Source organism: Camelus dromedarius, unplaced genomic scaffold (assembly GCF_036321535.1).
Source record: "Camelus dromedarius isolate mCamDro1 unplaced genomic scaffold, mCamDro1.pat HAP1_SCAFFOLD_114, whole genome shotgun sequence".
NCBI lineage: Eukaryota > Metazoa > Chordata > Mammalia > Artiodactyla > Camelidae > Camelus > Camelus dromedarius.
In genome coordinates, this window is record NW_026989787.1 from 7,571,081 (window position 1) to 7,585,217 (window position 14,137).

The 14,137-nt window shown below is 52.4% G+C and overlaps 1 protein-coding gene and 1 long non-coding RNA gene across 1 annotated transcript in view; one reads left to right on the forward strand and one right to left on the reverse strand.

The window, feature by feature from the left end:
* Positions 1–14,137, reverse strand: part of LOC135320668 (putative N-acetylated-alpha-linked acidic dipeptidase) — a 498,181-nt gene that overhangs the window by 357,851 nt on the left and 126,193 nt on the right.
* LOC135320732 (uncharacterized) overlaps positions 11,951–14,137 on the forward strand; it is a 28,759-nt gene continuing 26,572 nt past the window's right edge. Inside the window, exon 1 of the long non-coding RNA XR_010380002.1 lies at positions 11,951–11,981. This is a non-coding gene — a long non-coding RNA (uncharacterized LOC135320732). The remainder of the gene's footprint in view (positions 11,982–14,137) is intronic.

Here is a 14,137-nt window from a genome sequence, read left to right on the forward strand (position 1 = left end):
AACACCCGAACCCGGGGCCTGTGGTCTCTTCAGTCAAGGGTCCTGAGACCTGTCTCCCACTCGGTCTGATGTGAGACTTAGTGTGATACGGGGAAGAAGGCCTCAAAGATCTTTTGCGCTTCAGCAAACTAACATGTTTTGTAAGGCAGTGAACCGTGAAAGAGTGTTTTGTATTTTATTTTATCTATGCCGAGAAGCAAGTTTACTCGGGGAAGGACATAGGTTAGTGGTAAATAGAATGCTTGCTTAGCATGCCGAATTCCATGTGCTCATTCCCGGTACCTCCATTTAAAAACAGAAGAAAAGAAAAAACAAAAACAAGAGCAAACTTCAAATGTTAGAAATACATAGTGCGCAAACCCAACTTCCATATCCATTCTTTTTACGTGTTTTCCTCTTACTACTTGGTTTAAAATATATCCCAACCGTGACTTAAGCATGTTTTTTCAGAAAATGCTCTAACTCTTTGAAAGTATTTTCTGCCACTTTTGTTTTGACACATCCACGAACGGAGATAGACGCACATGGTGGTTTTAATATACAATCGTGAATATTCTCATTAATGTACCTGTAACTACATTTGACAGATGGTGTGTCAGTGCGCCACTTTACAGAAGAGAGAGGAAGAGAAACTTCCTGGGATGAGGTACAGTCTCTTGTTGTTAATATTCTTGTGTGACTATATAAGTACCAGGGGATTCTGAGACATAAACCGGGGGTTGGTGTGAGTGTGCATTTTCACGTTTGCATCTGCTGATGAGAAATTTTGACTTATGTTTTTAACTTACAGTTTAGTATGTGATTCTGTGCTTAATGCCGTAGGACTGGATAATGCACTTGTGTTCATTTTCCAGACTCACCTTTTGAAACCAGTGTCTGTGTGGGCATTCTTCTTTTCAGGGTCTTTCCCTTACAGTTTATAAGAGGATATTGAAAAGAAATTCATCCCTGGGAAAGTTAAGTGTATCTTGGAGTTGGTTCTTGTTTTAGCAGTCCTCACTTGAAATTAATTAAGTGATGTTTCATTTTCAAGGCAGCATGTTTTGTCTTCCCATTCCACCGCCAGAAACAGTGGTCTAGTTCCCTTAATGCCTTACGATGTTTCCCACCTGCTACTTTTACTCAGGCAGCCCTTCCCAAAAACCCCTCCACATCCCCCCTCTGCGCTGGATTTCTCTTTTAGGAAACATTGCGGTCTTCCCAGCATTCCCTGAGCTATCCACGTGCAGCGGACTCTCCTGTCCTTTGTGGCGTTACTGTACCAGTTCACCTCAGTTGTAGAGCTGTTGAAACTTTTCCGTGCTGATATGTTTTCATGGATCCTGTGCCTCTGGCAGAACAGAGAGGAGAATCTGCCTTTTACTTGTACCGCCAGCTTCTCACAGGATAGGTCTTATGTTCTGATAGCTTCGGTAAATAACTGTTATCTACCTGACTGATTAAGCGTATGCAAATGATCTGAAGTTCGGTTCCTGATTTATCTTGTTTTGTGTTCCTAGGAAGGGGCGACTAAGCCCGAAATTACAAAACCGGAGTATGCTACTGGGACTGTAGAAGTGGCTCCGCAGGAGCTGATGGATCATAAAAAACTGAGCATTGTTGGTGGAGCACACGGAGCTTATTATACACTGGGTAAGTTAGTGAACGTGGCTGGCATTCCTTGTCCTCTGTTCCTAGAAACATGTGTGCTCTGGGGGGAAGGGTATATGTAGCTCAGCAGTAGAGAGAATGCGGGCTTAGCATGCAGGAGTTCCTGGGGTCAGTATCCAGTACCTCCTAGAAACGAGTGTGATACCGGGAAGTAAGGAAGGAAGGAAGGCGCAAAGATTTTGTTTCGCTTCAGCAGTGTCTTCGCAGGAAAGCATAATCCTCCATCCTTTTCTGTGGTTTTTAGCCGACGCGGGACCTGGCACGGCTCAGGTGTGGCCCGGCAGCGCCCGCCCACCTGCGGCGGCCCCGGAGGCCCAGGTAAGTGGGGTGGTCATGCTCTGTTGGACCTCGTCCTGGGAAAGGTGATCTTCCCGTTTTCCCGGCAGCCATTCCTGTCCTCGTCTGCAGACTGTGTGTCCTGTGACGGGTCTGGCGTTGCGTGTCGCTGCCTTTTTCAGACTCAAAACTCTTGCCCAGGAGCCAGTGGGCTGCTTCTCCCGGGAGCCCGTCGCCTTGGCTGGTGCCTACAGGAGACATGAGGGAGTGCTTAGGTGCCGGGGCCCGCAGATTTTGACTGTGGGTTTCTCGAAACTGCGTGAGGAGGGTGAGCCCTCACTCCACACTGACTTCTCATGGCTCGGCTGACTCTTTCCTGACCTCCTGCACCTGGGGTTGCTCCTGGGTCACTGAGACGGATTTCTGTGTCGTCGTTCTTTTGACGGGTCTCCCGGCTCAGGCCAGGTGATTCTCCTGTTTAGAATGTCCATTCAAATCCTGGTAACTGGAAAAGGGGCAAAGCCTTCCCTCCAGCTCTGTACGGTGTGCTTTGTGCAACTTTGAGTCTTCCTGGTTGTGGTAAAACTCACAGCCCGTCACTGTCATTTCTCGGGAGGTAAGTGTGTATTGGCCGCTGCCTCCAGATTTACTCTGGTCAGAAAAGCCTGGCTCTCGGAGATGGTGCGTATGTAGTAGGGAATAGAGGCTGGAAGGGAAAGAGCCCGCCGTGAAAATGACTCCTTCCATTCGGGGGAATTCCGATGCGCACCAGAGTGCGTACGTTTTGTTTGTACCCCACCCTGCGCCGGGTCGAGCCTGCCCTGGAAGCTGTCAGAGCTGCTCGTCGGTCTCATGGCACACCATGGGGTTTTGCGCTCGACCTGGTACAGTGCCTTTGGAGTCAGGTGTGGGGTTGAGACTCCCCACGTCACTCTCCCGTAGCACACAGTTAGGGTGCGTTCCGTAGCGAACGTAAAATCCAGAAGTCCCTGAGGATAGGGATGATTGTAGCAGAGCCTGAGTCCCATCTGAGGACAGCCTTGTCCCCTAAGGAGACCTTGGCCAGCTCCGCCACAGGACTCCGTGATGCCCAGCTCCCCAGTGCTCTTTGCGCCCAGGGGCAGCCCCTGCGGGGCGGAGGAGGGCCCTTTGTGAGGAGGGGCAGAGAGGGCATGGCAGGGTCCTGCAGGAAGAGCCCTGCAGGCAGAGAGGTGACCCTGGTGCGGCTCTGATTGCTCGTGTGGAGAATGAGCTCTTCACGTCCGTCCTGTCTCCGTGTTCCTGGTCCGCGCAGGGCAAGCTTGCGTGGAGCTGTGGAAGGAGGCGGGGAGGGCCGTCCCGCCCAGAGCTGCTGACTGTTGGGAAGGCGCAAGTTTGCCCGTGTGCTGGAAGCTCTTTGTGCAGCCTCTCGGGCAGGAGGACCCTTGGCTTCCTCCACTTGGAGACAGCGGCAGCGGCGACGTTCGGCATCAGGGTCGTATCCCCGTGTCCCCCTGTGCGGCCCAGGCTGCAGGCAGGCCCCAGAGGGCTGGGCGGAGCGTGTGGCACCCTGCTGCTCTCTGGGCACCCGGTGGAGGGGACGGTGCCCGGTGCCGACGGCTGCTGCGTTGGGTTTCGGCCCTTGTCGGTGTTGGCGCTTTTGTCTGTCACCCAACCTAGCCCTCCCTTCTGTCCTGCAGGTCACCCCGTGGGCCGGAGGGCTCCAACCTTTCCGAGGACCAGCCTGCGTGGCCTGCCCCGGTTGTGGCCCATTGTCGCCCAGCTGGACACCTGCACCTGGTCCACCTTGGTGCCCTGTGCAACCTCGCCCCCCACCTCCAGCTGCTCCGCTCGGTAAGAGGAAAGCATAGTCCTCTGTTTCTTCCTTGAGTCACTGCAGAAGAAGGGCAGATCGCTCTCCGGGGCTTCCCCGTGCACTGGCGTCCGTGACTGGGCTCACGGCCGTGTCCCTCTGGTCCCTTAGCAGACGCACTTGATGGACCGCGTCTTCCCCGTCCTGCCCTGGGGAGGGTGGTGTCTGTTGTAGAGGGAAAGATGGTCCTCTGACGGAGGGCAGACGTGTCGGTTCTGCACACGGGCCTTCAACAGACACTACATTCCGGGCTCCCTGGAGGACAAACCCGCCCCTGTCACTGTCTGCAGCAAGTGGAGCCCTGACCTTCCAAAGCCGATGATCGGTTATGGAAGAAAAACCCGATCCCGGGGCCTGTGGTCTCTTCAGTCAAGGGTCCTGAGTCCTGCCTCCCACTCGGTCTGATGTGAGACTTAGTGTGATACGGGGAAGAAGGCCTCAAATATCTTTTGCGCTTCAGCAAACTAAGATATTTTGTAAGGCAGTGAACAGTGAAAGAGTGTTTTGTATTTCATTTTATCTATGCCGAGAAGCTAGTTGACTCGGGGAAGGACATAGGTTAGTGTTAAATAGAATGCTTGCTTAGCATGCCGAATTCCGTGTGCTCATTCCCGGTACCTCCATTTAAAATGCAGAAGAAAAGAAAAAACAAAAACAAGAGCAAACTTCAAATGTTAGAAATACATAGTGCGCAATCCCAACTTCCATATCCATTCTTTTTACGTGTTTTCCTCTTAATACTTGGTTTGAAATATATCCCAACCGTGACTTAAGCTTTTTTTTCAGAATATGCTCTAACTCTTTGAAAGTGTTTTCTGCCACTTTTGTTTTGACCCAACCACGAACGGAGATAGAAGCACATGGTGGTTTTAATATACATTCATAAATATTCTCTAATGTACCTGTAACTACATTTTACAGATGGTGTGTCAGTGCGACACTTTACAGAAGAGAGAGGAAGAGAATCTTCCTGGGATGAGGTACAGTCTCTTGTTGTTAATGTCCTTGTGTGACTATATAAGTACCAGGGGATTCTGAGACATAAACCGGGGGTTGGTGTGAGTGTGCATTTTCACGTTTGCATCTTCTGATGAGAAATTTTGACTTATGCTTTTAACTTACAGTTTAGGATGTGATTCTGTGCTTAATGCCGTAGGACTGGATAATGCACTTGTGTTCATTTTCCAGACTCACCTAGTGAAACCAGTGTCTGTGTGGGCATTCTGTTTTCAGGGTCTTTCCCTTACAGTTTATTAGAGGATATTGAAAAGAAATTCATCCCTGGGAAAGTTAGGTGTATCTTGGAGTTGGTTCTTGTTATAGCCGTCCTCACTTGAAATTAATTAAGTGATGTTTCATTTTCAAGGCAGCATGTTTTGTCTTCCCATTCCACCGCCAGTAACAGTGGTCTAGTTCCCTTAATGCCTTACGCTGTTTCCCACCTGCTCCTTTTACTCAGGCTGCCCTTCCCCAAAGCCCCTCCACATCCCCCCTCTGTGCTGGATCTCTCTTTTACGAAACAGTGAGGTCTTCCCAGCATTCCCTGAGCTATCCACGTGCAGCGGACTCTCCTGTCTTTTGTGGCGTTACTGTACCCTTTCACCTCCGTTGTAGAGCTGTTGAAACATTTCTGTGATGATTTGTTTTCATGGATCCTGTGCCTCTGGCAGAACAGAGAGGAGAATCTGCCTTTTACTTGTACCGCCAGCTTCTCCCAGGATAGGGCTTATGTTCTGATAGCTTCGGTAAATAACTGTTGTCTACCTGACTGACTAAGCGTATGCACATGATCTGAAGTTCGGTTCCTGATTTTTCTTGTTTTGTGTTCCTAGGAAGGGGCGACTAAGCCCGAAGTTACAAAACCGGAGTATGCTACTGGGACTGTAGAAGTGGCTCCGCAGGAGCTGACGGATCATAAAACACTGAGCTCTTTTGGTGGAGCACACGGAGCTTATTATACACTGGGTAAGTTAGTGAACATGGCTGGCATTCCTTGTCCTCTGTGCCTAGAAACAAGTGTGCTCTGGGGGGAAGGGTATATTTAGCTCAGCAGTAGAGAGAATGCGGTCTTAGCATGCAGGGGTTCCTGGGGTCAGTATCCAGTTCCTCCAAGAAACGAGTGTGATACGGGGAAGGAAGGAAGGAAGGAACGCGCAATGATTTTGTTTCGCTTAAGAAGTGTCTTCGCAGGAAAGCCTAATCCTCCATTCTTTTCTGTGGTTTTTAGCCGACGCGGGACCTGGCGCGGCTCCGGTTTGGCCCGGCAGCGCCCGCCCAACTGCGGCGGCCCCGGAGGCCCAGGATACTGGGGTGGTCATGCTCTGTTGGACCTCGTCCTGGGAAAGGTGATCTTCCCGTTCTCCCGGCAGCCGTTCCTGGCCTCGTCTGCAAACTGTGTCCTGTGACGGTTCTGGCGTGGCGTGTCACAGCCTTTTTCAGACTCAAAACTCTTGCCCAGGAGCCAGTGGGCTGCTTCTCCCGGGAGCCCGTCGCCTTGGCTGGTGCCTGCAGGAGCCATGAGGGAGTGCTTAGGAGCCGGGGCCCGCAGACGTTGACTGTGGGTTTCTCGAAACATCGTGAGGAGCGTGAGCCCTCGCTCCACACTGACTTCTCCTGGCTCGGCTGACTCCTTCCTGACATCCTGCACCTGGGGTTGATCCTGGGTCACTGAGACGGATTTCTGTGTCATCGTTCTTTTGACGGGTTTCCCGGCTCAGGCCAGGTGATTCTCCTGTTTAGAATGTCCATTCATATCCTGGTAACCTGAAAAGGGGCAAAGCCCTCCCTCCAGCTTTGTACGGTGTGCTTTGTGCAACTTTGAGTCTTCCTGGGTGTGGTAAAATCACAGCCCGTCACTGTCTTTTCTCGGGAGGTAAGTGTGTCTTGGCTGCTGCCTTCAGTTGTACTCTGGGCAGAAAAGCCTGGCTCTCGGAGATGGTGCTTTTGTAGTAGGGAATAGAGGCTGGAAGGGAAAGAGCCCGCCGTGAAAATGCCTCCTTCCCTTCGGGGGAATTCCGATGCGCACCAGAGTGCGTACATTGTGTTTGTCCCCCACCCTGCGCCGGGTCGGGCCTGCCCTGGAAGCTGTCAGAGCTGCTCGTCGGTCTCATGGCACACCGTGGGATTTTGCGCACGAGCTGGTACAATCCCTTTGGTGTCACGTGTGGGGTTGAGACTCCCCACGTCACTCTCCCGTAGCACGCAGTTAGGGGGCGTTCCATAGCGAACGTAAAATCCAGACGTCCCTGAGGATAGGGATGATTGTAGCGGAGCCTGAGTCCCTTCTGAGGACAGCCTTGTCCCCTCAGGAACCCTTGGCCAGCTCCGCTGCAGGACTCCGTGATGCCCAGCTCCCCAGGGCTCTTTGCGCCCAGGGGCAGCCCCTGCGGGGCTGAGGAGGGCCCTTTGTGAGGAGGGGGCCGAGAGGGCCTGGCAGGGTCCTGCAGGCAGAGCCCTGCAGGCAGAGCAGTGACCCTGGTGCGGCTCTGCTTGCTCGTGTGGAGAATGAGCTCTTCACATCCGTCCCATCTCCGTGTTACTGGTCCGCGCCGGGCAAGCTTGCGTGGAGCTGGGGAAGGTAGCGGGGAGGGCCGTCCCGCCCAGAGCGGCTGGCTGTTGGGAAGGCGCTAGTTTGCCCGTGTGCTGGAAGCTCTGTGTGCAGCCTCTCGGGCAGGAGGACCCTTGGCTTCCTCCACTTGGAGACAGCGGCGGCGGCGACGTGCGGCGTCAGGGTCGTATCCCCGTGTCCCCCTGTGCGGCCCAGGCTGCAGGCAGGCCCCAGAGGGCTGGGCGGAGCGTGTGGCACCCTGCTGCTCTCTGGGCACCCGGTGGAGGTGAGGGTGCCCGGTTCCGACGGCTGCTGCGTTGGGTTTCATCTCTTGTCGGTGTTGGTGCTTTTGTCTGTCACCCAACCTAGCCCTCCCTTCTGTCTTGCAGGTCACCCCGTGGGCCGGAGGGCCCCAACCTTTCCGAGGACCAGCCTGCGTGGCCTGCCCCGGGTGCGGCCCGTCGTCGCCCAGCTGGGCACCTGCACCTGGTCCCCCTTGGTGCCCTGTGCAACTTCGCCCACCACCTCCAGCTGCTCCGCTCGGTAAGAGGAAAGCATAGTCCTCTGTTTCTTCCTTGATTCACTGCAGAAGAAGGGCAGATCGCTCTCCGGGGCTTCCCCATGCACGGGCGGCCGTGACTGTGCTCACGGCCGTGTCCCTCTGGTCCCGTAGCAGACGCACTTGATGGACCGCGTCTTCCCCGTCCTGCCCTGGGGAGGGAGGTGTCTGTTGTAGAGGGAAAGTGGGTCCTCTGATGGAGGGCAGACTTGTCGGTTCTGTACACGGGCCTTAAAACAGACACCACGTTCCGGGCTCCCTGGAGGACAAGCCCACCCCTGTCACAGTCTGCAGCGAGTGGAGCCCTGAACTTCCACAGCCGATGATCGGTTATGGAAGAAATACCCGAACCCGGGGCCTGTGGTCTCTTCAGTCAAGGGTCCTGAGACCTGTCTCCCACTCGGTCTGATGTGAGACTTAGTGTGATACGGGGAACAATGCCTCAAAAGTCTTTTGCGCTTCAGCAAACTAATTTGTTTTGTAAGGCAGTGAACCATGAAACAGTGTATTGTATTTTATTTTATCTATGCCGAGAAACTAGTTGACACGGGGAAGGACATAGGTTAGTGGTAAATAGAATGCTTGCTTAGCATGCCGAATTCCGTGTGCTCATTCCCGGTACCTCCATTTAAAAACAGAAGAAAAGGAAAAACAAAAACAAGAGCAAACTTCAAATGTTAGAAATACATAGTGCGCAAACCCAACTTCCATATCCATTCTTTTTACGTGTTTTCCTCTTACTACTTGGTTTGAAATATATCCCAACCGTGACTTAAGCATGTTTTTACAGAAAATGCTCTAACTCTTTGAAAGTCTTTTCTGCCACTTTTGTTTTGACACATCCACGAACGGAGATAGACGCACATGATGGTTTTAATATACAATCATGAATATTCTCATTAATGTACCTGCAACTACATTTTACAGATGGTGTGTCAGTGCGCCACTTTACAGAAGAGAGAGGAAGAGAATCTTCCTGGGATGAGGTACAGTCTTTGTTGTTAATATACTTGTGTGACTATATAAGTACCAGGGGATTCTGAGACATAACCCGGGGATTGGTGTGAGTGGGCTTTTTCACGTTTGCAACTGCTGATGAGAATTTTTGACTTATGTTTTTAACTTACATTTTAGGATGTGATTCTGTGCTTAATGCCGTAGGACTGGATTATGCACTTGTGTTCATTTTCCAGACTCACCTAGAGAAACCAGTTTCTGTGTGGGCATTCTTTTTTTCAGGGTCTTTCCCTTAGAGTTTATTAGAGGATATTGAAAAGAAATTCATCCCTGGGAAAGTTAGGTGTATCTTGGGGTTGGTTCTTGTTTTAGCCGTCCTCACTTGAAATTAATTAAGTGATGCTTCATTTACAAGGCAACATGTTTTGTCTTCCCATTCCACCGCCAGTAACAGTGGTCTAGTTCCCTTAATGCCTTACGCTGTTTCCCACCTGCTCCTTTTATCAGGCTGCCCTTCCCCAAATCCCCTCCACATCACCACTCTGCGCTGGATCTCTCTTTTACGAAACAGTGCGGACTTCCCAGCATTCCCTGAGCTATCCACGTGCAGCGGACTCTCCTGTCCTTTGTGGCGTTACTGTACCAGTTCACCTCATTTGTAGAGCTGTTGAAACATTTCAGTGCTGATTTGTTTTCATGGATCCTGTGCCTCTGGCCGAACAGAGAGGAGAATCTTCCTTATACTTGTACCGCTAGCTTCTCCCAGGCTAGGGCTTATGTTCTGATAGCTTCGGTAAATTACTGTTGTCTACCTGACTAACTAAGCGTATGCACATGATCTGAAGTTCGGTTCCTGATTTATTTTGTTTTGTGTTCCTAGGAAGGGGCGACTAAGCCCGAAATTACAAAACCGGAGTATGCTACTGGGACTGTAGAACTGGCTCCGCAGGAGCTGATGGATCATAAAACACTGAGCTCTGTTGGTGGAGCACACGGAGCTTATTATACACTGGGTAAGTTAGTGAATGTGGCTGGCAATTCTTGTCTTCTGTGCCTAGAAAATTGTGTACTCTGGGGGAAAGGGTATATGTAGCTCAGCAGTAGAGAGAATGCGGGCTTAGCATGCAGGGGTTCCTGGGGTCAGTATCCTGTTCCTCCAAGAAACGAGTGTGATACGGGGAAGGAAGGAATGAAGGAAGGCGCAAAGATTTTGTTTCGCTTCAGCAGTGTCTTCGCAGGAAAGCCTAATCCTCCATTCTTTTCTGTGGTTTTTAGCCGACGCGGGACCTGGCGCGGCTCCGGTGTGGCCCGGCAGCGCCCGCCCACCTGCGGCGGCCCCGGAGGCCCAGGTAAGTGGGGTGGTCATGCTCTGTTGGACCTCGTCCTGGGAAAGGAGATCTTCCTGTTCTCCCGGCAGCCGTTCCTGGACTCGTCTGCAGAATGTGTGTCCTGTGACGGGTCTGGCGTGGCGTGTCGCTGCCTTTTTCAGACTCAAAACTCTTGCCCAGGAGCCAGTGGGCTGCTTCTCCCGGGAGCCCGTCACATTGGCTGGTGCCTGTAGGAGCCATGAGGGAGTGCTTAGGAGACGGGGCCCGCAGAATTTTACTGTGGGTTTCTCGAAACAGCGTGAGGAGGGTGAGCCCTCACTCCACACTGACTTCTCCTGGCTCGGCTGACTCCTTCCTGACCTCCTGCACCTGGGGTTGCTCCTGGGTCACTGAGACGGATTTCTGTGTCGTCGTACTTTTGACTGGTTTCCCGGCTCAGGCCAGGTTATTCTCCTGTTTAGAATGTCCATTCATATCCTGGTAACCTGAAAAGGGGCAAAGCCCTCCCTCCAGCTTTGTACGGTGTGCTTTGTGCAACTTTGAGTCTTCCTGGGTGTGGTAAAATCACAGCCCGTCACTGTCTTTTCTCGGGAGGTAAGTGTGTCTTGGCTGCTGCCTTCAGTTGTACTCTGGGCAGAAAAGCCTGGCTCTCGGAGATGGTGCTTTTGTAGTAGGGAATAGAGGCTGGAAGGGAAAGAGCCCGCCGTGAAAATGCCTCCTTCCCTTCGGGGGAATTCCGATGCGCACCAGAGTGCGTACATTGTGTTTGTCCCCCACCCTGCGCCGGGTCGGGCCTGCCCTGGAAGCTGTCAGAGCTGCTCGTCGGTCTCATGGCACACCGTGGGATTTTGCGCACGAGCTGGTACAATCCCTTTGGTGTCACGTGTGGGGTTGAGACTCCCCACGTCACTCTCCCGTAGCACGCAGTTAGGGGTCATTCCATAGCGAACGTAAAATCCAGACGTCCCTGAGCATAGGGATGATTGTAGCGGAGCCTGAGTCCCTTCTGAGGACAGCCTTGTCCCCTCAGGAACCCTTGGCCAGCTCCGCTGCAGGACTCCGTGATGCCCAGCTCCCCAGGGCTCTTTGCGCCCAGGGGCAGCCCCTGCGGGGCTGAGGAGGGCCCTTTGTGAGGAGGGGGCCGAGAGGGCCTGGCAGGGTCCTGCAGGCAGAGCCCTGCAGGCAGAGCAGTGACCCTGGTGCGGCTCTGCTTGCTCGTGTGGAGAATGAGCTCTTCACATACGTCCCGTCTCCGTGTTACTGGTCAGCGCCGGGCAAGCTGGCGTGGAGCTGGGGAAGGTGGCGGGGAGGGCCGTCCCGCCCAGAGCGGCTGGCTGTTGGGAAGGTGCTAGTTTGCCCGTGTGCTGGAAGCTCTGTGTGCAGCCTCTCGGGCAGGAGGACCCTTGGCTTCCTCCACCTGGAGACAGCGGTGGCGGCGACGTGCGGCGTCAGGGTAGCATCCCCGTGTCCCCCTGTGCGGCCCAGGCTGCAGGCAGGCCCCAGAGGGCTGGGCGGAGCGTGTGGCACCCTGCTGCTCTCTGGGCACCCGGTGGAGGTGAGGGTGCCCGGTGCCGACGGCTGCTGCAATGGGGTTCGTCTCTTGTCGGTGTTGGTGCTTTTGTCTGTCACCCAACCTAGCCCTCCCTTCTGTCCTGCAGGTCACCCCGTGGGCCGGAGGGCCCCAACCTTTCCGAGGACCAGCCTGCGTGGCCTGCCCCGGGTGCGGCCCGTCGTCGCCCAGCTGGGCACCTGCACCTGGTCCCCCTTGGTGCCCTGTGCAACCTCGCCCCCCACCTCCAGCTGCTCCGCTCGGTAAGAGGAAAGCATAGTCCTCTGTTTCTACCTTGAGTCACTGCAGAAGAAGGGCAGATCGCTCTCCGGGGCTTCCCCGTGCACGGGCGGCCGTGACTGTGCTCACGGCCGTGTCCCTCTGGTCCCGTAGCAGACGCACTTGATGGACCGCGTCTTCCCCGTCCTGCCCTGGGGAGGGAGGTGTCTGTTGTAGAGGGAAAGTGGGTCCTCTGATGGAGGGCAGACGTGTCGGTTCTGTACACGGGCCTTAAAACAGACACCACGTTCCGGGCTCCCTGGAGGACAAGCCCACCCCTGTCACAGTCTGCAGCGAGTGGAGCCCTGAACTTCCACAGCCGATGATCGGTTATGGAAGAAATACCCGAACCCGGGGCCTGTGGTCTCTTCAGTCAAGGGTCCTGAGACCTGTCTCCCACTCGGTCTGATGTGAGACTTAGTGTGATACGGGGAACAATGCCTCAAAGGTCTTTTGCGCTTCAGCAAACTAACATGTTTTGTAAGGCAGTGAACCGTGAAAGAGTGTATTGTATTTTATTTTATCTATGCCGAGAAGCTAGTTGACACGGGGAAGGACATAGGTTAGTGGTAAATAGAATGCTTGCTTAGCATGCCGAATTCCGTGTGCTCATTCCCGGTACCTCCATTTAAAAACAGAAGAAAAGGAAAAACAAAAACAAGAGCAAACTTCAAATGTTAGAAATACATAGTGCGCAAACCCAACTTCCATATCCATTCTTTTTACGTGTTTTCCTCTTACTACTTGGTTTGAAATATATCCCAACCGTGACTTAAGCATGTTTTTTCAGAAAATGCTCTAACTCTTTGAAAGTCTTTTCTGCCACTTTTGTTTTGACACATCCACGAACGGAGATAGACGCACATGGTGGTTTTAATATACAATCGTGAATATTCTCATTAATGTACCTGTAACTACATTTTACAGATGGTGTGTCAGTGCGCCACTTTACAGAAGAGAGAGGAAGAGAATCTTCCTGGGATGAGGTACAGTCTTTTGTTGTTAATATACTTGTGTGACTATATAAGTACCAGGGGATTCTGAGACATAACCGGGGATTGGTGTGAGTGTGCATTTCCACGTTTGCATGTTCTGATGAGAATTTTTGACTTATGCTTTTGACTTACAGTTTAGGATGTGATTCTGTGCTTAATGCCGTAGGACTGTATAATGCACTTGTGTTAATTTTCAAGACTCACCTAGTGAAACCAGTGTCTGATTGGGCATTCTTTTTTTCAGGGTCTTTCCCTTACATTTTATTAGAGGATATTGAAAGGAAATTCATCCCTGGGAAAGTTAGGTGTATCTTGGTGTTGATTCTTCTTTTAGCCATCCTCACCTGAAATTAATTAAGTGATGTTTCATTTTCAAGGCAGCATGTTTTGTCTTCCCATTCCACCGCCAGTAACAGTGGTCTAGTTCCCTTAATGCCTTACGCTGTTTCCCACCTGCTCCTTTTACTCAGACTGCCCTTCCCCAAAGCCCCTCCACATCCCCCCTCTGTGCTGGATCTCTCTTTTACGAAACAGTGAGGTCTTCCCAGCATTCCCTGAGCTATCCACGTGCAGCGGACTCTCCTGTCTTTTGTGGCGTTACTGTACCCGTTCACCTCCGTTGTAGAGCTGTTGAAACTTTTCTGTGATGATTTGTTTTCATGGATCCTGTGCCTCTGGCAGAACATAGAAGAGAATCTGCCTTTTACTTGTACCGCCAGCTTCTCCCAGGATAGGGCTTATGTTCTGATAGCTTCGGTAAATAACTGTTGTCTACCTGACTGACTAAGCGTATGCACATGATCTGAAGTTCGGTTCCTGATTTTTCTTGTTTTTTGTTCCTAGGAAGGGGCGACTAAGCCCGAAGTTACAAAACCGGAGTATGCTACTGGGACTGTAGAAGTGGCTCCGCAGGAGCTGACGGATCATAAAACACTGAGCTCTGTTGGTGGAGCACACGGAGCTTATTATACACTGGGTAAGTTAGTGAACGTGGCTGGCATTCCTTGTCCTCTGTGCCTAGAAACAAGTGTGCTCTGGGGGGAAGGGTATATTTAGCTCAGCAGTAGAGAGAATGCGGGCTTAGCATGCAGGGGTTCCTGGGGTCAGTATCCAGTTCCTCCAAGAAACGAGTGTGATACGGGGAA